At 44.6% G+C, this 21727-nt stretch overlaps 1 long non-coding RNA gene across 3 annotated transcripts in view; it reads right to left on the bottom strand.

Annotated features, from left to right (window-relative positions):
- Nucleotides 1-376: 376 nt before the first annotated feature.
- Nucleotides 377-21727, bottom strand: part of LOC104235810 (uncharacterized) — a 36428-nt gene continuing 15077 nt past the window's right edge. The window contains exons 7-10 of one of the 3 annotated variants that reach the window (XR_011401558.1): nt 20395-20462; nt 19327-19404; nt 12242-12309; nt 377-417 (exon numbers count right to left, since the gene is read on the bottom strand). This is a non-coding gene — a long non-coding RNA (uncharacterized lncRNA). Of the gene's footprint in view, nt 418-12241; nt 12310-19085; nt 19136-19326; nt 19405-20394; nt 20463-21727 lie in introns of those variants that run through there. The other 2 variants (XR_011401559.1, XR_011401557.1) reach the window with 2 other exon arrangements.

The following is a 21727-nucleotide window of genomic DNA, read 5'->3' as shown; positions in this document are numbered from 1 at the left end:
ACCAAAATGTTAATGTCACGACCCTAGTTTACCAACCGTGAACATGTCATGACGGCACCTAGTCTCTTTAACCAGGTAAGCCTAACACTTGCGGAAACATAATAATTGCAGAAAAATAGAATACCATATTTAATTATCTAAAAAGGAAATTGTACTGAATGTCGCTCGGCATATACGACTCAATATCTCAAGACTAAAACAATCCCAAAACCCGGAAACTCACGGGAAAACATAGGCTACAGAAATGTATAGTGAGGCTCCAAACTCCAGAACTAACAAATGGAAGGAAAGAGAACTACGTACTAAAGATAGAATAAAGAGGGAGACTCGTCGGTCTGCGGACGCAGCAGATCTACCTCGAAGTCTCTATAGTCCTCCTGCCTCACTGATAGTGCACCTGAGTAGAGGTACCTGGATCTGCACATGAAAAAAAACATGCGCAGAAGAGGCATGAGTACACCACAACGGTACTAAGTAAGTGCCAAGCCTAACCTCGGTTGGGTAGTGACGAGGAAGGTCAGGGCCCTACTGAGGTTATATAAAATATAAAGATGGCAGGATAAGATAAGCAGTGCAATTGAGAACCTACAGTAAGAATCTATGCAGGACAATAAGAGTATAATAACGGAAACAATGATGAAAGCAAACCATAAGGAAAGTAATTGGGGATCTCTAAGTATCCCGAGGATCTCTTAGTATCCTCGACATGTACTAGGGATCTCTTGGTATCCCGAGGATCTCTCGGTATCCTCAATATAAGCTAGGGATCTCTTGGTATCCCGAGGATCTCTTGGTATCCTCAATATGTACTAGGGATCTCTTGGTATCCCGAGGATCTCTCGGTATCCTCAATATATGTACGGGGGATCTCCCGGGAATCTAACCCGTAGTCCCAAAGTAAATGTGCAGGGGGAATCTCCCGGGAATCTAACCCATAGTCCCAATTTAAAACACAGAGCAGCAACACAAGAATATTAAATTAAACGCTAATTTCGTACCAAGTAAACATTTACTTCTAGCCTAACATGCGTCACGTAATGCAATTTAGGCAATTTAAGCAAATAGGCAATTAAGTCAACTAAACATGCCTTTCTAGACTAGCAACATGCTAAATTCACAAGTAGAATAAAACAAGAAAAGAACTCAATTGAAATACTTAAGGAAAAACCGGATTTTCAACAATTAGCTCAAGTACGCGCTCGTCACCTCACGTACAGGGCATTTCAATTATCAAATATAGCACATCCTAAGGGGAAAGGTCCCCCACACAAGGTTAGACAAGCCACTTACCTCGAACCGGCTCAAAATCAACTAGAAACCACGCTTTTGCCACGAGTATCCGACTCCAAATGGCCCAAATCTAATCAATTCAATTGCATATCGTAAATATCATTTTGAACAAATGATCCTATGTTTTAATTCAAAGCTAATATGCGAAATTATGGAAAATGACCAAAACGCCCCTCGGGACCACGTCTCGGAATCGGTAAAAATTTATATTCCCAGAAACCTCGCACTCTCACGAGTCTAACCATACAAAAATTATACAATTCCGACACTATTTGGTCCTTTAAATCATTATTTTACATTTTTGAAAGGTTTCACAATTTTCTTCCCAAATTCCCTCTCAAATGATGAATTCAGTGTTAGATTCATGTATTCTAGCCAAATATGAGTTAAAATCACTTACCCCGATGAATTTCTTGAAAAACCTTCGAAAAATCGCCAAAATCCGAGCTCTCTAGGTCAAAATATTAAATAAAACCCAAAACCTCGTATTTATAGGTACCCCTCAGGTTTCCATCTACTGCGGTCTGCACCAAAACTCGCGCGGTCCGCGCAAGCCAGTGCGGTCCGCACAAAGGCAATGTGCGGCCGCAGAGGCCTCCCTCTTCAGTGACAGGCTTTAGTATTTTGGCCATAACGTTTGCTACAAGAGTCCAAGTTGCAATATCCTTACATTTCTGGAAACTAGACACGAAAGGCTACAACTTTCGTTTTTGAATCACCTCCAAATCCCTTGTAGATCAAAAGATATGAGCTTCCGAAGTAGGACCAGCGGGAGGGCCCTTCACCGCGGCCGCGCCCCACATTGTGCGGTCCGCGCGACGCCTACCGCACCGCGCCCGCTTTTGTGCGGTCCGCATAGCACTCAACGCGGGCGCACTAATTTTTGTGCAGACCGCGTGAGTGAGTTCTGGGGCCTGCAACCCCTGTAGACCAGCTACAACTATGATATTTGCACTAAAACAACCCGGAACCTACCTGGAACTCCCGGAACTTCAAACCAATTATACCAACACATCCCATGACATCGTTCAAACTTGATCAACACTTCGGAACGCTTATAACAACATCAAATCACCAATTTCACATAGGATTCAAGCCTAAGAACTCCAAGAACTCTTAAATTATGTTTTCGATCAAAAACTGTATCAAATCTCGTCCGAATGACCTGAAATTTTGCACACACATCCCAAATGACATGACGGAGCTACTGAAACTTCCGGAATTCCATTCTGATCCTCGGATCAAAATCTCACTATAGGACCGAAAACTTCAAAAATTCAAACTTCGGCATTTCAAGCTTAAATTAGCTACGGACCTCCAAAACACATTCCGAACACGCTCCCAGCCCCAAATTCACCTAATGGAGCTAACGGAACCATCGGATTTCCATTCCGAGTCTGTCTCCCTGCTGTTCTGACTTCGGTAAACTTTCTAACACTTAATAGGGGATCGGGGCATTAATTATTAAGACAACCCGCTTGTTCGTCACATCCTCCTACACTTAAACATTTGTTCGTCCTCGAACGAGCATAGAGACATACCTGAAGTAGTGAAAAGATGAGGGTAATGGCTGCACATATCCTGCTCGGTCTCCCAGGTCGCCTCCTTGACCGGCTAGCCCCGCCACTGAACCTTTACCGAAGAAATGTTCTTTGACCTCAACTTTCTAACTTGCCTGACCAATATTGCCATTGGCTCATCAACATAGGATAGATCCTTGTCTAGCCGGACTGAACTGAAATCCAGCACGTGAGACGGGTCACCGTGATACCTCCGGAGCATCGAAACATGAAATACTGGATGCACTCCTACCAAGCTGGGAGGTAAGGCAATCTCATAAGCAACCTCCCCAACTCGCCTCAATATCTCAGAAGGGCCAATAAACCTTGGACTCAACTTCCCTTTCTTCCCAAATCTCATGACGCCCTTCATAGGCGAAACTCGAAGCAGAACCCAGTCACCAACCATATAGGAAACATCACGAACTTTCCGGTCCGCGTAACTCTTCTGTCTGGACTAGGCTATACGGAGTCTGTCTTGAATCACCTTAACCTTTTCCAAGGCACCCTGAACTAAGTCCGTGCCCAATAATCTAGCCTCGCCCGGCTCAAACCATCCCACCGGAGATCTACACCGTCTTCCATATAAAGCCTCGTATGGTGCCATCTGAATACTGGACTGATAGCTGTTGTTGTAAGCAAACTCCGCAAATGGAAAGAACTGATCCCAAGACCCTCCAAACTCAATCACACATGCGCGGAGCATATCCTCAAGAATCTTAATAGTGCGCTCGGACTGTCCGTCCGTCTGAGGGTGAAATGTTGTACTCAACTCTATCCGAGTACCTAACTCATGCTGAACGGCCCTCCAGAACCGTGATGTGAACTGAGTACCTCTATCTGAAATGATGGAAACCGGGATACCATGCAAACGAACAATCTCCTGGATATAGATCTCCGCCAACCGCTCTGAGGAATAAGTAGTACACACAGGAATAAAGTGAGCGGACTTGGTCAGCCGATCCACAATCACCCAAATAGCATCGAACTTTCTCAAAGTCCGTGGGAGCCCAACTACAAAGTCCATGGTGATCCACTCCCACTTCCACTCCGGAATCTCTATCTTTTGAAGTAACCCACCTGGTCTCTGGTGCTCACACTTCACCTGCTGACAATTGAGGCACCGAGCTACAAATCCAACTATATCCTTCTTCATCCACCTCCACCAATAGTGCTGCCTCAAATCCTAATACATCTTCACGGCACTTGGATGAATAGAATACCGCGAACTATGAGCCTCCTCCAATATCAACTCCCGAATACCATCAACATTGGGTACACAGACCCGACCCTGCATCCTCAATACCCCATCATCACCAATAGTCACATCTCTGGCATCACCGTGCTGAACCTTGTCCTTGAGGACAAGCAAATGAGGGTCATCGTACTGCCGCTCCCTAAAACGGTCAAACAAGGAAGACCGAGAAACCACACAAGCTAGGACTCGATTGGTCTTCGAAAGGTCCAATCTCACAAACTAGATGGCTAAGGCCTGAACATCCATTGCCATAGGCCTCTATGATGCTAGTAGATATGCCAAACTCCCCAAGCTCTCTGCCCGGCGACTCAAAGCATCGGCCACCACATTGGCCTTGCCCGGGTGATACAAGATAGTGATGTCATAGTCCTTCAGCAACTCTAACCACCTCCTCTGGCGCAAATTTAGATCCTTTTGCTTGAACAAGTGCTGCAAGCTCCGATGGTCAGTATAAATCTCACTAGGCACACCGTATAAGTAATGGCGCCAAATATTCAGGGCGTGAACAATGGCAGCTAACTCAAGGTCGTAAACAGGGTAGTTCTTCTCATGTATCTTCAACTGTCTGGATGCGTAGGCAATCATCCTACCATCCTGCATCAACACCGCTCCGAGGCCAACCCTCGAGGCATCATAATAGACTGTATAAGACCCCGAACCTGTAGGCAGTATCAAAATTGGGGCTGTGGTCAAGGCTGTCTTGATCTTCTGAAAGCTTGGCTCACACTCCTCCGTCCACTGAAATGGAGCACCATTCTGGGTCAACCTGGTCATAGGGGCTGCAATCTATGAAAACCCCTCCACAAAACGACGATAGTAGCCAGCCAAACCAAGGAAACTGCGGATCTCGGTAGCTGAGGATGGTTTGGGCCAACTCTGCACAGCCTCTATCTTCTTCGAATCCACCTGAATACCTTCACTGGATATCACGTGGCCTAAGAATGCCACTGAATCCAACCAAAACTCACATTTCGAGAACTTAGCATATAACTTATTCTCTCTCAGAGTCTGAAGCACAGTTCCCAGGTACTGCTCATGATCTTCATGATTCCGGGAATACACCAGAATATCATCAATAAAGACAATGACGAACGAGTCAAGATATGGTCAGAACACACTGTGCATCAAATGCATAAAGGCTACTGGGCCGTTGGTCAGCCCAAATGACATAACAAGGAACTCGTAATTGCCATACCGAGTCCTGAAAGCAGTCTTCGAGATATCTAGTTCCCGAATCTTCAACTGATGGTAACCTGAGTGCAAATCAATCTTAGAAAACACCCGTGCGCCCTGAAGCTGGTCAAACAGATCATCAATACGAGGCAAAGGATAACGGTTCTTAACTGTAACTTTATTCAATTGGTGATAATCAATACACATACGCATAGAACCATCCTTTTTCTTCACAAACAAGACCGGAGCACCCCAAGGCGATACACTGGGCCGTATAAAACCCTTATTAAGCAATTCTTTTAACTGATCCTTCAACTTAGGAGGAGCCATACGATATGGGGGAATAGAAATGGGCTGAGTACCCGACAACAGATCAATGCCAAAATCAATATCTCTATCAGGCGGCAGGCCTGGAAGAAACACATTGGAAAAATCCCGTACTACTGGAACTGAATCAACTAAAGGAGTATCAATACTGACGTCTCTCACATAAGCTAAATACGCGGCACACCCCTTTCCAACCATACGCTGAGCTTTAAGAAAAGAGATAACTCTACTGGGAGTGTGATCTAAAGTACCACTCCACTCAACACGCGGAATACCTGGCATAGCCAGCGTCACGGTCTTGGCGTGACAATCAAGAATAACATAATGGGGAGACAACCAGTCCATGCCCAGAATAATATCAAAATCAACCATGTTGAGTAATAATAGATCTACTCTGGTCTCAAAACCACAAATAGTAACCAAACACGACCAATAAACGCGGTCCACAACAAGAGAATCTCCCACAGGAGTAGAAACATAAACAGGAGAACTCAACGAATCTCGGGCTACACCCAAATACGGAGCAAAATAAGAAGACACATAAGAATAAGTGGAACCTGGATCGAATAGAACCGATACATCTCTGTGACAAACTAGTATAATACCTATGATGACAGAATCGAAGGCAACAGCCTCGGTACGAGCAAGAATGGAATAATATCTGGCCTGGCCTCCCCCTCTAGGGCGACCTCTACCTCCCCGACCTCCACCTCTAGCTGGCTGAGTAGGTGGGGTAGCAACTGGAGCTGTAACCATAGCCTGAGAACACTGCGGGGCACGCTGTGGCTGAGAAGTCTGTGGAGGTGCACCCCTCCCAAGTCTAGGGCACTCCCTCACCAAGTGGCATGTGTCACCACATTCGAAACAAGCTCTGGGAGGACGTGGTGGATGTGACTGGCTAGGTCCAAGTCTGCTAGACTGACCTATGAAAGCACCCCGCGCAGGAGGCGCGCTAGAAATCGGAGGTGCATAATATGGCTCCTGAGATCTGGGAGGAGTTGGAGCATTGCTGGCTGCTGGAAGAGCTGAATGAACGGGGCGACTCATATAGCCCCTACCATGACGACCTGCAGCTGGGGTACATGCACCAGAATAATGGCTCGACTCACGAGACCTCTTTGCCTCCCTCTCCTCTCTCTCCCTAGCATGCATACCCTCAATCCTCCTAGCAATGCTCACCACCTGCTGATAAGAAATGTCCATCTCCAACTCACGAGCCATGCTAGATCTGATGGGGGGAATAAGCCCCTCAATAAACCGGCGAACCCTCTCGCGGACAGTAGCAACCAAGGCTGGTGCATGCCTAGCCAATCTGGTGTAACGGATAGCATACTCTAAAATAGTCATAGCTCCCTGGCGCAAATACTCAAACTCTCTGCGCCATGCATCCCTGAGGCTCTAAGGAACGAACTCTCTCAAGAACATATCTGAGAACTGGGTCCAAGTCAGTGAAGCAGCCTCGTCTGGACTGTCTAACTCATAGGTACGCCACCACTCATAGGCGGCTCCCCGAAGTTGGAAAGCAGTGAAGGAAACCCCGCTCAATCCGGTAATACCCATAGTGCGAAGAATACGGTGGCAATCCTCCAAAAATCCCAAGGCATCATGTGTCGCTAGTCCACTGAAAACCGAAGGATCATACTTCTTGAACCTCTCGAGTCTCCGCTGCTCATCCTCAGAAGCAGCTTCCCCATCCTCGGGCTGAACTGGTACTGTAGTCTGTACAAGAATGATCTCTAGGACCTTCTCAACCTGCACTCGCTGCTCAGGAGTGCGGGCGGCGGGAGTCTGTGCCCCTCCCCCGGCCTGGGATATGGCTGCAACAAGGGGAAGCAACCCTGCCTGAGACAACGTGGTGTACATACTCATAAACTGTGCCAATGTCTCCTGAAGGGCTAGAGTAGTAGTGGTTGTAGGCGTGTTGGGTGCCTAAACTCCAGCTGGACCTGCTGGCAGTACCTCAGTGGCAGCTCGCGCAGGTGCTCTAGCTGCACCCCGTGCGCGTCTACGGCCTTTGCCCCGACTCTTGCCTCTAATGGTTGCAGGAGGGGGTGCGGGTGCCTGATCGTCCCGAGTATCACGTGTCCTCACCATCTGTGAGAGAATAGAAGACAGAAGTTTAGAATTGATGTCAAAAATATCGCACGACAAAGAGATCAATGAAGTGAAGAATATTCCTAAACAGTTACATAGCCTCTTGTAGATAAGTACAGACATATCCGTACCGATCAGCGAGACTCTAATGAACCGGCCAGTGTTCCGTGACTCCTATGAACCTAGAGCTCCGATACCACTTGTCACGACCCTAGTTCACCAACCGTGAACATGTCATGACGGCACCTAGTCTCCGGAACCAGGTAAGCCTAACACTTGCGGAAACATAATAATTGCGGAAAAATATAATACCATATTTAATTATCTAAAAAGGAAATTGTACTGAATGCCGCTCGGCATATACGACTCAATATCTCTAGACTAAAACAATCCCAAAACCCGGAAACTCACGGGAAAACACAGGCTACAGAAATGTATAGTGAGGCTCCAAACTCCAGAATATCTAACAAACGGAAGGAAAGAGAACTAAGTACTAAAGATAGAATAAAGAGGGAGAGTCGTCGGTCTGCGGACGCAGCAGATCTACCTCGAAGTCTCTGTAGTCCTCCTGCCTCACTAATGGTGTGCCTGAGTAGAGGTACCTGGATCTGCACATAAAAAAAACATGCGCAGAAGAGGCGTGAGTACACCACAGCGGTACTTAGTAAGTGCCAAGCCTAACCTCGGTTGGGTAGTGACGACGAAGGTCAGGGCCCTACTGAGGATATATAAAATATAAAGATGGCAGGATAAGATAAGCAGTGCAATTGAGAACCTACAGTAAGACTCTATGCAGGATAATAAGAGTACAATAACGGAAACAATGATGAAAGCAAACCATAAGAAAAGTAACCGGGGATCTCTAAGTATCCCGAGGATCTCTTAGTATCCTCGACATGTACTAGGGATCTCTTGGTATCCCGAGGATCTCTCGGTATCCTCAATATAAGTTAGGGATCTCTTGGTATCCTCAATATGTACTAGGGATCTCTTGGAATCCCGAGGATCTCTCGGTATCCTCAATATATGTACGGGGGATCTCCCGGGAATCTAACTCGTAGTCCCAAAGTAAATGTGCAGGGGGAATCTCCCGGGAATCTAACCCGTAGTCCCAAAGTAAATGTGCAGGGGGAATCTCCCGGGAATCTAACCCGTAGTCCCAATTTAAAACACAGAGCAGCAACACAAGAATATTAAATTAAACGCTAATTTCATACCAAGTAAACATTTACTTCTAGCCTAACATGCTTCACGTAATGCAATTTAGGCAATTTAAGCAAATAGGCAATTAAGTCAGCTAAACATGCCTTTCTAGACTAGCAACATGCTAAATTCACAAGTAGAATAAAACAAGAAAAGAACTCAATTGAAATACTTAAGGAAAAATCGGATTTTCAACAATTAGCTCAAGTACGCGCTCGTCACCTCACGTACAGAGCATTTCAATTATCAAATATAGAACATCCTAAGGGGAATGGTCCCCCACTCAAGGTTAGACAAGCCACTTACCTCGAACCGGCTCAAAATCAACTAGAAACCACGTTTTTGCCACGAGTATCCGACTCCAAATGGCCCAAATCTAATCAATTCAATTGCATATCGTAAATATCATCTCGAACAAATGATCCTATGTTTTAATTCAAAGCTAATACGCGAAATTATGGAAAATGACCAAAATGCCCCTCGAGCCCACATCTCGGAATCGGTAAAAATTAATATTCCCAGAAACCTCGCACTCTCACGAGTCTAACCATACAAAAATTATACAATTCCGACACTATTTGGTCCTTTAAATCATCATTTTACATTTTTGAAAGGTTTCACAATTTTCTTCCCAAATTCCCTCTCAAATGATGAATTCAGTGTTAGATTCATGTATTCTAGCCAAATCTGAGTTAAAATCACTTACCCCGATGAATTTCTTGAAAAATCTTCGAAAAATCGCCAAAATCCGAGCTCTCTAGGTCAAAATATTAAATAAAACCTAAAACCTCGTATTCATAGGTACCCCTCAGGTTTCTAGCTACTGAGGGCCGCACCAAAACTCACGCGGTCCGCGCAAAGGCAACATGCGGCCGCACAGGCCTCCCTCTACAGTGACAGGCTTTAGTATTTTGGCCATAAATTTTGCTACATATGTCCAAGTTGCAATATCTTTACCTTTCTGGAAACTAGACACGAAGGGATACAACTTTCGTTTTTGAATCACCTCAAAATCCCTTGTAGATCAAACGATATGAGCTTCCGAAGTAGGACCAGCGGGAGGGCCCTTCACCGCGGCCGCGCCCCACTTTGTGCGGTCTGCGCGACGCCTACCGCGACCGCGCCCACTTTTGTGCGGTCCGCACAGCACTCAACGCGGGCGCACTAATTTTTGTGCGGACCGCGTGAGTGAGTTCTGGGGCCTGCAACCCCTGTAGACCTGCTACAGCTATGATTTTTGCACTAAAACATCCCGGAACCTACCCGGAACTCCCGGAACTTCAAACCAATTATACCAACACATCCCATGACATCGTTCAAACTTGATCAACACTTCGGAACGCTTATAACAACATCAAATCACCAATTTCACATAGGATTCAAGCCTAAGAACTCCAAGAACTCTTAAATTATGTTATCGATCAAAAACTGTATCAAATCTCGTCCAAATGACCTGAAATTTTGCATACACATCCCAAATGACATGACGGAGCTACTGAAACTTCCGGAATTCCATTCTGGCCCACGGATCAAAATCTCACTATCGGACCGGAAACTTCAAAAATTCAAACTTCGGCATTTCAATCGTAAATTAGCTACGGCCCACCAAAACACATTCCGAACACGCTCCCAACCCCAAATTCACCTAACGGAGCTAACGGAACCATCAGATTTCCATTCCGAGGTTGTCTCCCCACTTTTCCGACTTCGGTCAACTTTCTAACACTTAAGCTCTCATTTAGGGACTAAGTGTCCCAAAACTCCTCAAAACTCAAAACCGAGTATCCCGACAAATCACATTAGCAAAAATAAACTTGGGGAAAGCAGTTAATAGGGGATCGGGGCATTAATTCTTAAGACGACCGGCCGGGTCGCCACAGTTAACCCCAAGCCCACACCCCGGATCCCGACAAAACTCATAAATGCTGGTAACCTATTCGAATACAAGTATATATATATAGTCACAACCCAAATACCTAACTCATCGTGATGGTGCATATCGATAATTTACAGTACATATCGATAATTTACAAGAAGATAGTTCAAAACCTTTTCATAACAGATATTTCATAAGAAGAGTTAACCTCATAATCAAAATGCGGAAAAGATACCCCGACATCGGGGTGTCACTAAGTCATGAGCATCTAAGGTCAAATCTTGAATCGGAGTTTATAATAGTCCACCGAATGCCAAAACAAAAAGAAAAGATAACAATAGAAGGAGAGACAAGGGCTGCAGACGCCGGCAGCTACCTCGTAGATATCCGACAGTCAACTATGCACGAACGCAACGACCTACGCGAGCGGTCTCACTGAATATGAACACAAGGTGTAGGGAATAACGTGAGTACTTCCAACTCAGTAAGTAACAAAAATAAATAGGGAACTGAGAAGCAGTGACGAGCTATGCAAATACAATTTATTTCAGCAAATTTTAGTAAAGGATAGGCATGCTTTCAAATTTAGCAATTTAAATCAAATCAGTTTATACTCAAGTACCTAGCTATCAAGTCTTTCATAGAGTTACACAACATGGACAGATAACAACTAAGTGTAGCAAAAATTGAAAGCAAATATAGTCTCTCGAGACAACAATCACTCAGCTCATCTCAACAGCTCAATCACTCGGTTTTCAGTCCTCAATAATCAGACTCAATAGGTACCTGCACTCACAGGGCTGTGCAGACTCTAGAGGGGCTCCATTAGCCCAATCTCTATGATTCGCACGTACAACTTACGTGCTGCATGGACATCTCACATGCTACAATATAAAAACAAGGTCTGCACGGACAACTCACGTTTTATAGTATCACATCAAAATTCGTGCGGACAACTCACGTGTTGCATATACAACTCACGTGCCAAAATATAAATATCTCACCGCTCGGACCTAGGCATCACTCAGTCATCAACCTCCCTAGTCTCTCGGGCTCTTAGAAATGAAATAAAACAGCCCCAAATAGGGATAATATCATGTATCGAAAATGCACAGTAAGAGACGAAGGCATAATAATCAAGAAAAGTTATGACTGAGTACAAGACAACAATTAGCAGCTAATTCAGCAAGTACACAACCTCACAGGTCTCAAAAGTGATAAAATAAGGCCTAAGCATGATTTCTAACATGAAGAGCAGTCAATTTCAATGAAAATAGAGGGAACATGTAATAAACAGTAAGCAATTCGATTCCACAGTCTCATGGGACGAACCAAGTCACAATCCCTTCGGTGAATGCCCGCACGCCCGTCACGTAGCATGTGTGTCACCTCAAAAATAGTCACACGACACAAAATCTGGGGTGTCATACCCACAGAACCAATTTTATAACCTTTACTTACCTCAATTATAGAAAAATCCTACTCCACAGTGCCTTTTCCTCTCAAATCGGCCTCTGAATGTCCCGAATCTAGCCACAAGCAGTACAATACAATTAATATATGCTAAAGGAATCAATTCCACAAGAAAAACTACTAAATTAGACTCAAAACTTGAAATTGGCTCAAACCCGACCCCCCCGGGCCTACATCTCGGAATCCAACTAAAGTGAAAAAACCCCAAAAGCCCATTCACTCACGAGTCTAACCATACTAAATTCATCAAAATCTAACATCATTTGCCTCTCCAAAACCCCACAATTCACTCTCCAAGTTCCTAAATCCTAACCCTCAATTTTCACTTCAAAACCTCACTAATCAAGTAAGAAAACAACGGGAAAACACCATTTCTAAGGATAGATAGGCTCAAGAAACTTACCTCTGTGATAAACCTCGAATTCCCTTCAAAAATGTGAAAATGAGAAGAATTCACAAAGTCTTTTATTTATACTTTCTGCCCAGCAAAACCGCACCTATGGCACAAATTGCGCATCTGCGTTCCAAGCTCCGCTTCTGCGGAAAATCACTTAAAATACAGCCTTCACTTTTGCGATCAGTTGTCCGCATATGCAGTCATCACAGGTGCAGAATCCCATCGCACATGCGGTCCAAACACACACATGCGCCCTATAATCCGCTTTTACGAGCATTGCAGGTGCGGAAACTTCATCGCACCTGCGCCTTATGCCCAGCTCCTCCAATCTCGCATCTGCAATCTCTTGCTCGCTTATGCGGGCTCGCACCTACGATGAGACATTCGCAGTTACGATTATGAAAGTTGAGTTCAACTTTAGCAATCTTCTAATTTCCGAACTTGTTTAGTTAATCACCCGAAATCAACTCGAGGACCTCAGAACCTCAACCAAACATACCAACACGTCCAATAACATCATACAAACTTAGTCGAACTTTTGAATCACTCAAAACAACATCAAATTACACTCAAATTCAAGCATAAGAACTTCTAAACTTCCGAATTTCGCAAACAATGTTGAAACCTACCAAACCACGTCCGAATGACATCAAATTTTGCACACAAGTTAAAAATGACACCATGAACCTATTCCAACTTCCGGAATTCCATTCCGACCCTGATATCAAATTTTTCACTACCGATCAAAATTACCAAAATTCCAACTTTCGTCAATTCAAGCCTAATTCTATTAGGGACCTCCAAGTCACATTCTGGATGCGCTCCCAAGTCCAAAATCACCTAACGGAGCTAACGGAGCCCTAAACATACAAATCCGAGATTGTTTACACATAAGTCAACATCTAGATGACTTTTCCAACTTAAGTTTCTAATAAAGAGACTGAGTGTCTCAATTTCTCTCTGAAACCACTCCAGACCGGAACGAATAAACCTGATACAATATAATGCAGCTGTAAAGCACAAAAGAAGTAGAAATAGGGAAAATGGGGCTATAACTCTCGAAACGACTGGCCGGGTCATTACATCCTCCCCCTTTTAAATAAATGTTCATCCTCGAACGGGTCTAGAAAAATACCTAGAGCCTCAAATAGGTGTGGGTATCTGTTACGCATCTCCCGCTCAGTCTCCCAAGTATCCTCCTCCACAGGATGACCTCTCTACTGCACCTTCACTGAAGCTATGTCCTTTTACCTCAACTTTCGAACTTGACGCCCCAAAATAGTCACCGGCTCCAGATCATAAGTCCAATCACCATCCAACTGAACTATGCTGAAATCCAAAACATGAGATGGATCACCGATATACTTTCGAAGCATAGAAACATGAAATACTGGATGCACACTCGATATGCTAGGTGGCAAATCCAGCTCATAAGCCACTCCCCAATCCTCCGAAGAACCTCAAACAGCCCAATAAACCGAGGGCTTAACTTGCCCTTCTTTCCAAATATCATAATACCCTTCATAGGTGAAAGCTTCAGCAAGAACTTATCTCCAACCATGTAAGACACATCACGATCCTTTCTGTGAGCATAACACTTTTGTCTTGACTGCACTGTGCAAAGCCACTCCTAAATCAATTTCACCTTGTCCAATGCATCCTGAACCAGGTCTGTACCCAAAAGCCAAACCTCACCCGGCTCAAACTAACCCACTGGATATCCTCACCCGGCTCAAACCAACCCACTGAAGATCTACACCGCCTCCCATATAAAGCCTCATATGGAGCCATCTGAATAATCGACTGATAACTGTTATTGTAAGCAAACTTCGCGAGTGGTAGGAACTGGTCTCATGAACACCAAAAATAATTGACACTAGCGCGTAACATGTCCTCCAATATCTAAATATTGTGCTCGGACTGCCCGTCCGTCTGAGGGTGAAATGTTGTGCTCAACAACTTGAGTGCCCAACTCTCGTTACACGACCCTCCAAAATTGCGTTGTAACTGTGTGCCTCTATCTGAAATGATGGAAACGGGCACCCCATGAAGGCAAACAATCTCTCTAATGTAAATCTTAGCCACCGCTCTGAAAAATAGGTAGCTCATAGGAATGAAGTGCGCAGACTTGGTAAATCAATCCACAATCACCCAAATAGCATGGAACTTCCTCGAAGTCTGTAGGAGCCCAACTACGAAATCCATGGAGATCCACTCCCACTTCCACTCTCTATCTTTTGAAGAAAGCCGCTCGGTCTCTGATGCTCATATTTCTCCTGCTGACAGTTAAGACATAGAGCTACAAACCCAACTATATCTTTCTTCATTCTCCTCCACCGATAGTGCTGCCTCAAATCCTGATACATCTTCGCAGCACCCGGATGGATGGAATAGTGCTGCCTCAAATCCTGATATATCTTTGCAGCACCCGGATGGATGGAATACCGTGAACTATGGTCCTCTTCAAGAATCAACTCCCGAAGCCCATCTACTTTGACCACACATATTTGGCCCTGCATTCTCAATACCCCCATCATCACCGATAGTCATATCTCTGGCATCACCGTGTTGAACCTTGTCCTTGAGGACAACCAAATGAGGATAATTATATTTTTTTGGCGCTCTCTGATGTAATCAAATAAGGAAGACCGAGAAACCCGATTGGGCTCCGAAATATCCAATCTCACAAACCGATTGGCCAAGGCCTGAACATCAACTACAAGGGATCTCTCACCAACAGGAAGGAATATAAGACTACCCATACTTATTGCCTTTCTACTTAAGGCACCGACCACCACATTGGCCTTTCACGAATGGTATAAAATGGTAATATCATAGTCATTTAGCAGCTTCAACCATCTCTGTTGCCTCAAATTGTGTTCCTTCTGCTTGAACAAGTGTTGGAGGCTACGATGATCAATAAACACCTCACAAGACATATCATAGAGATAATGCCTCCAAATCTTCAACGCGTGAACAATGACAGCCAACTCTAAATCATGAACATGGTAGTTCTTCTCATGGGGTTTCAAATGGTGTGAAGCATAAGCAATCACTCTACTATCCTGCATCAAAACACACCTAGTGTCAACTCAATAAGCATCACAATACACTATATAAGAGCCTGAAGATGATGGCAGAACTAACACTCGAGCTGTAGTCAAAGTAGTATGAGTTTCTGAAAGCTCGCATCACACTCATCCGACCACTTAAAAGGAGCTTTTGGTCAATTTGGCCGAGGGTGATGCAATAGACGAGAAGCCCTAAACGAATCGACAGTAATAACAAGCCAAACCAAGAAAGCTTTGAATCTCTGTAGCTGAGGACGGTCTAGGCCAACTCTGAACCGCCTCTCTCTTCTTCGGATCAACCTAAATACCCTCGCTAGACACCACATGCCCCATGAATGCCACCGAACTGAGCCAAAACTCACACTTGAAGAACTTAGCATAAAGTTTCTCCTCCCTCAACCGTTGCAACACAATTCGCAAATGCTCGGCGTGCTCCTCCTAGCTACGAGAGTACAATAGAATATCATCAATAAATACAATAACAAAGAAGTCAAGGTAAGGTCGAAACACACTATTCATCAAATGCATAAATGCTGTTGGGGCATTGGTCAACCCAAAAGACATCAGAAGGAGCTCATAAGGGCCATATCAGGTCTTGAAAGCTATCTTAAGAATGTCCGAGTACCTAAAATTCAACTGGTGATACCTTGACCTCAAGTCGATCTTGGAGAACACCCTCGCTCCCTGAAGCTGGTCAAATAAATCATCAATATGAGGAAGAGGATACTTGTTCTTGATTGTGACTTTGCTCAACTACCTATCATCAATGCACATTCTCATAGTGCGTCCTTCTTCTTCTTCACAAATAGAACTGGTGCACCCCAAAGTGACACACTAGGCCGAATTAACCCCTTATCAAAGAGTTCCTAAAGCTACTCCTTCAATTCCTTCAACTGCACAGGTGCCATACGATACGGTGGAATAGAAATAGATGTAGTGCCCGCCACCAAATTAATACCGAAATCAATATCCCTATCTTGCGGCACGCTTGGTAGGTCTGTTGGAAACACATCCGAAAAATCTCTCACCATCGGAACTGAATCAATAGTAGGAGTCTCTGAACTGACATCCCTCAGAAAGGCCAAATAAGATAGACACCCCTTCCAAACCATCCGATGGGCCTTCAAGAATGAAATCACTCTATTGGGAACATAGTCCAATGAACCTCGCCACTCAATCCATGGCAACCCCGGCATATCCAATGTCACCATCTTAGCGTGACAATCTAGAACAGCATGACATGGAGACAACCAATCCATACCCAATATCACATTAAAATCAACCATATTGAGCAGCAAAAGGTCTATTCGGGTTTCCAAACCACCAATAGTCACCACACATGACCGATATACGTAGTCCACAATAATAGTATCACATACAGGAGTATATACATCAACAGATGAGACTAAAGACTCACGAGGCATATCTAGGAAATGAGCGAAATACGAGGAAACATATGAATAAGTGGAACCGCGATGGAATAATACCGAGGCATCTCGGTGGCAAACTGAGACAATACTTGTCATCACAACATCTAAAGCAATGGTATCTAGTCTGGAAGGAAATGCATAGAAACGGGCCTGACCACCACCTGATCGGCTTCCCCCTCTTGGGCGACCCCTGGCTGACTGAGCTCCACCCTGAGCTGACTGGGCGAGTGGTATAGCTACTGGTGCTGATTCCATTAGCACCGAGAACTCTACTGCAGAGTCCCACTCAATAGCCTCGGGCAATATCTCTTGATATGACCAAGATCCCCACACTCCAAATAACCCCTCTTCTGACAGAACTGTTGCTCCTGATACCCCGTGGAACTACTTGTAGAAACCTAAGTAGACAAGGTATAGTGAGAACTATATGCTGGTAGTGCATTGAATGAAGACTGGCCTGAGTGAGCAATGTGAGGGTTGTGGATGATTGACGCACCACGATGAACCGGTTGAGTCGTCTGAGCATGTCTATAGGAACGACCCCTACCGTGGTAGAACTGAACCCCAGAAGGAATGCCACCAAAACACCCTAATCCACGAGGCCTCTTGGCCTCCCTCTCAACTCGATCCTGGTGGCGAACTGACTCTATCTCCCAAGCAATGTCAACAACCTCCTCAAAAGAAGCACCAGACACTCTCTCCCTAGTCATGAGAATCTGCAGCTGATATGTGAGGCCATCAATGAACCTCCTGATCCTCTCCCTGTCAGTGGGAACCAACCAAATAGCATGACGGGACAACTCAGAAAATCTCATCTCATACTGCGTCACAGTCATATGATCCTGACGCAACTGCTCAAACTGTCTGCGCAGCTCCACTCTGCGGGACTGCGGCACACACTTCTCTACGAAGAGAATGGAGAACTGTTGTCACGTAAGGGACGCTGCACCAACAGGCGTACGCCTCTCATAAGCCTCCCACCATGTGAAGGCAGCTCCAGAGAACTGAAAGGTAGTGAACGAGACCCCACTAGTCTCCAAAATACCTGTTGTACAAAGAATCCTCTGACACTTATCCAAGAAACCCTAGGCATCCTCGTCCTCTGCAACACTGAAAGTCGGAGGCTGAAGTCTACCAAACCTCTCCAATCTACGGTGCTCATCATCAGGCATAACTGGAACCACATAATCTTGAGCAGGTGCAATCGACTGGGCTGGTGGTAACCCCGGTGTCTGGAGTCCCTTTACCACCTACTCGAGTGTGCGGGCGGTGGGAGTCTGAGCACCTCCCTCAGCCTGAAAAGTGGCTATTGCGGTCGGAATAGATACCGCCTGAGCAAGATTGGTGCACACGGTCAAGATATGAGCCAAGGCCTCCTGAAGGCCTGGAATAATAATGGGCACAGCTAGTGCCTGAGCTGGTCCTGCTGGGGCATCCATAACCGGAACCAGATCCTGAACTGGGGCAACTAGTTGGTCTGCAGGTGCTGCCCTAGCTGCTATGCAGGCTACACCCCTGCCCCTACCACATCCTCTATCGCGACCTCGGCCTCTCACGGCCCGAACTGGTGGTACCGGTGGCTGTCCCTCTTACCTGGTAGCACATCCTTGCCATCTGTGAGAGAATCGACTACCAGAAGATTAGTTACCAGAATCAACAAATTCACACGACAAGAATTCAAGAATGTGAAGTTTTTACCTAAAGGTTCTGCAGCCTCTCAAAGATAAGTACAAACGTCTCCGTACCGATCCGCAAAACTCTACTAAACCCGCTCATGACTCGTGAGACCTATGTAACCTAGGCTCTGATACCAACTTGTCATGATCCAAATACCTAACTCGTCGTGATGGAGCCTATCGTGGTACTAGGCAAGCTGACATTTCCAATACACATACCTAACTCGTCGTGATGGAGCCTATCGTGGTACTAGGCAAGCTGACATTTCCAATACACATCGATAATATACAAGAAGATAGTTCAAAACCTGTTCATAACAAAGATTTCATAAGAAGAGTTAAACTCATAATAAAAATACAGAAAAGATAGCCCGACATCGGGGTGTCACTAAGTCATGAATATGTAGGGTCAAATCCAGAATCAAAGTTTATAATAGTCCACCGAATACTAAAACAAATAGAAAATATAACAATAGAAGGAGAGACAAGAGCTACGTACACCGACAGCCACCTCGTAGATTTCCGACAGTCACCTACGCACGAACTTAACGACCTTCGTGACCGGTCTTACCTGCATCTGCACACAATGTACAAGGGTTAACGTGAGTAATTCCAACTCAGTAAGTAAGAGAAATAAATAGGGAACTGAGAAGTAGTGACGAGCTATGAAAATAAAATTTATTTCAGCAAATTTTAGTAAAGGATAGGCATGCTTTCAAATTTAGCAATTTAAGTCAAATCAGTTCATACTCAAGTATCCAGCTATAAAGTCTTTTAGAGAGTTACACAACATGGATAGATAACAGCTAAGTGCAACAAAAGGTGAAAGCAAATATAGTCTCTCGAGCTCAATCACTCGGCTTTCAGTCTTCAATAATCATACTCAATAGATACCTGCACTCACTGTGGTGTGCAGACTCCGGAGGGGCTCCTTCAGCCCAAGCACTATGATCCGCACGGACAACTCACGTGCTGCATGGACAACTCACGTGCTACAATATCAAAACAAGGCACGCACGGACAACTCACGTGCTATAGTATCACACCAAAATCAGCACCGACAACTTACGTGTTGCACGGATAACTCACGTGCCATAATATCAATATCTCACTACTCGGCCCTAGGCCTCACTCAGCCATCAACCTCCATAGTCTCTCGGGCTCTCAAAAATCAAATAAAGTAGCCCCCAAAAAAGATAATGTCATGTATCAATAATGCATAGTAAGAGCCAGAGGCATAATAAGCAAAAGAAGCTATGACTGAGTACAAGACAGCAATTAGAAGCTAATTCAGCAAATACACGACCTCACAGGTCTCAACAGTGATAACATAAGGCCTAAGCATGATTTCTAAGATGAAGTGCAGTCAATTTCCATGAAAAAAGGGAACATGTAATAAACAATAAGCTATTCAATTCCACAGTCTCACGGGATAGACAAAGTTACAATCCCTTCAGTGCACGCCCATACCTATGTCACCTAGCATGTGCATCATCTCCAAAATAGTCATACGACACAAAATCTGGGGTTTCATACCCTCCGGACCAGATTTATAACTCCTACTTACCTCAATCCGAGCAAAATCCTACTTCGTGATGCCTTTGCCTCTCAAATCAGCCTCCAAACATCCCGAATCTAGCCACAAGCAGTACAATACCATTAATATATGCTAAAGGAATCAATTCCACAAGAAAAACTACTAAATTAGAATCAAAATCCGAAATTGGCTCAAACTCGACTCTTCCCCCCTCCCCCCAGGCCTACCTCTCTAAATCCAACAAAAGTCACAAAACCCAAAAGCTCATTCACTCACGATTCTAACCATACTAAATTCATCAAAATCCGACATCATTTGTCCCTCAAAAACCCCATAATTCACTCTCCAAAATTCCCAAGTTGTAACCCCCAATTTTCACTTCAAACCCTCACTAATCAAGTGAGAAATTAATCGGAAAACCCCATTGCTAAGGATAGTTAGGCTCAAGAAACTTACCTCAGGGTAAACCTCAAATTCTCTTCAAAAATCTCTTCAAAATCTCCAAATCTCATGTTCAAAAATGTGAAAATGAGAAGAATTCCCGAAGTCCTCTATTTATGCTTTTTGCCCGGCAAAATCGCACCTGCTGTACAAATTGCGCATATGAGGGTCAGCATATCTGTACCAAGCTCCGCTTCTACGAAAATCCACTTAAAATCCAGTCTTCGCTTCTGCGATCAGTTTATCGCATATACGGTCATCGCAAGTGCGGAATCCCATTGCACCTGCGGTCCAAACACGCACATGTGCCTTCTGCCCAGTTCCTCCAATCTCACATCTGCGGTCCCTTGCTCGCTTCTGCGGGCTCGCACCTGTGAGGAGACATCCGCAGGTGCGATTATAACAGCTGATTTCACTTTCAGCAATCTTTCAATTTCCAAACTTGTTCCGTTAATCACACGAAATCAACCCGAGGACCTCGGGACCTCAATCAAAAATACCAACACATCCCATAACATCATATGAACTTAGTCGAACCTTCGAATAACTCAAAACAACATCAAAACATCAAATAACACTCAAATTCAAGCCTAAGAACTTCTAAACTTCTGAATTCCGTAAATGATGCCGAAACCTACCAAACCACGTCCGAATGACCTCAAATTTTGCACACAAGTCAACAATAACACCACGAACCTATTCCAACTTTCAGAATTCTATTCTGACCTAGATACCAAAAGTTTCACTACCTATCAAAATCGCCAAAATTTCAACTTTCGCCAATTCAAGCCTAATTCTACTACGAACCTCTAAATCACATTCCGGATGCGCTCCTAAGTCCAAAATCACCTAACGGAGCTAACAAAGCTATAAACATCCAAATTCAAGATTGCTTATACATAAGTCAACATCCAGTTAACTC

The sequence above is a fragment of the Nicotiana sylvestris genome, chromosome 8, assembly GCF_000393655.2.
Source record: "Nicotiana sylvestris chromosome 8, ASM39365v2, whole genome shotgun sequence".
Lineage (NCBI taxonomy): Eukaryota > Viridiplantae > Streptophyta > Magnoliopsida > Solanales > Solanaceae > Nicotiana > Nicotiana sylvestris.
This window is presented reverse-complemented; position numbering and strand designations above follow the sequence as displayed.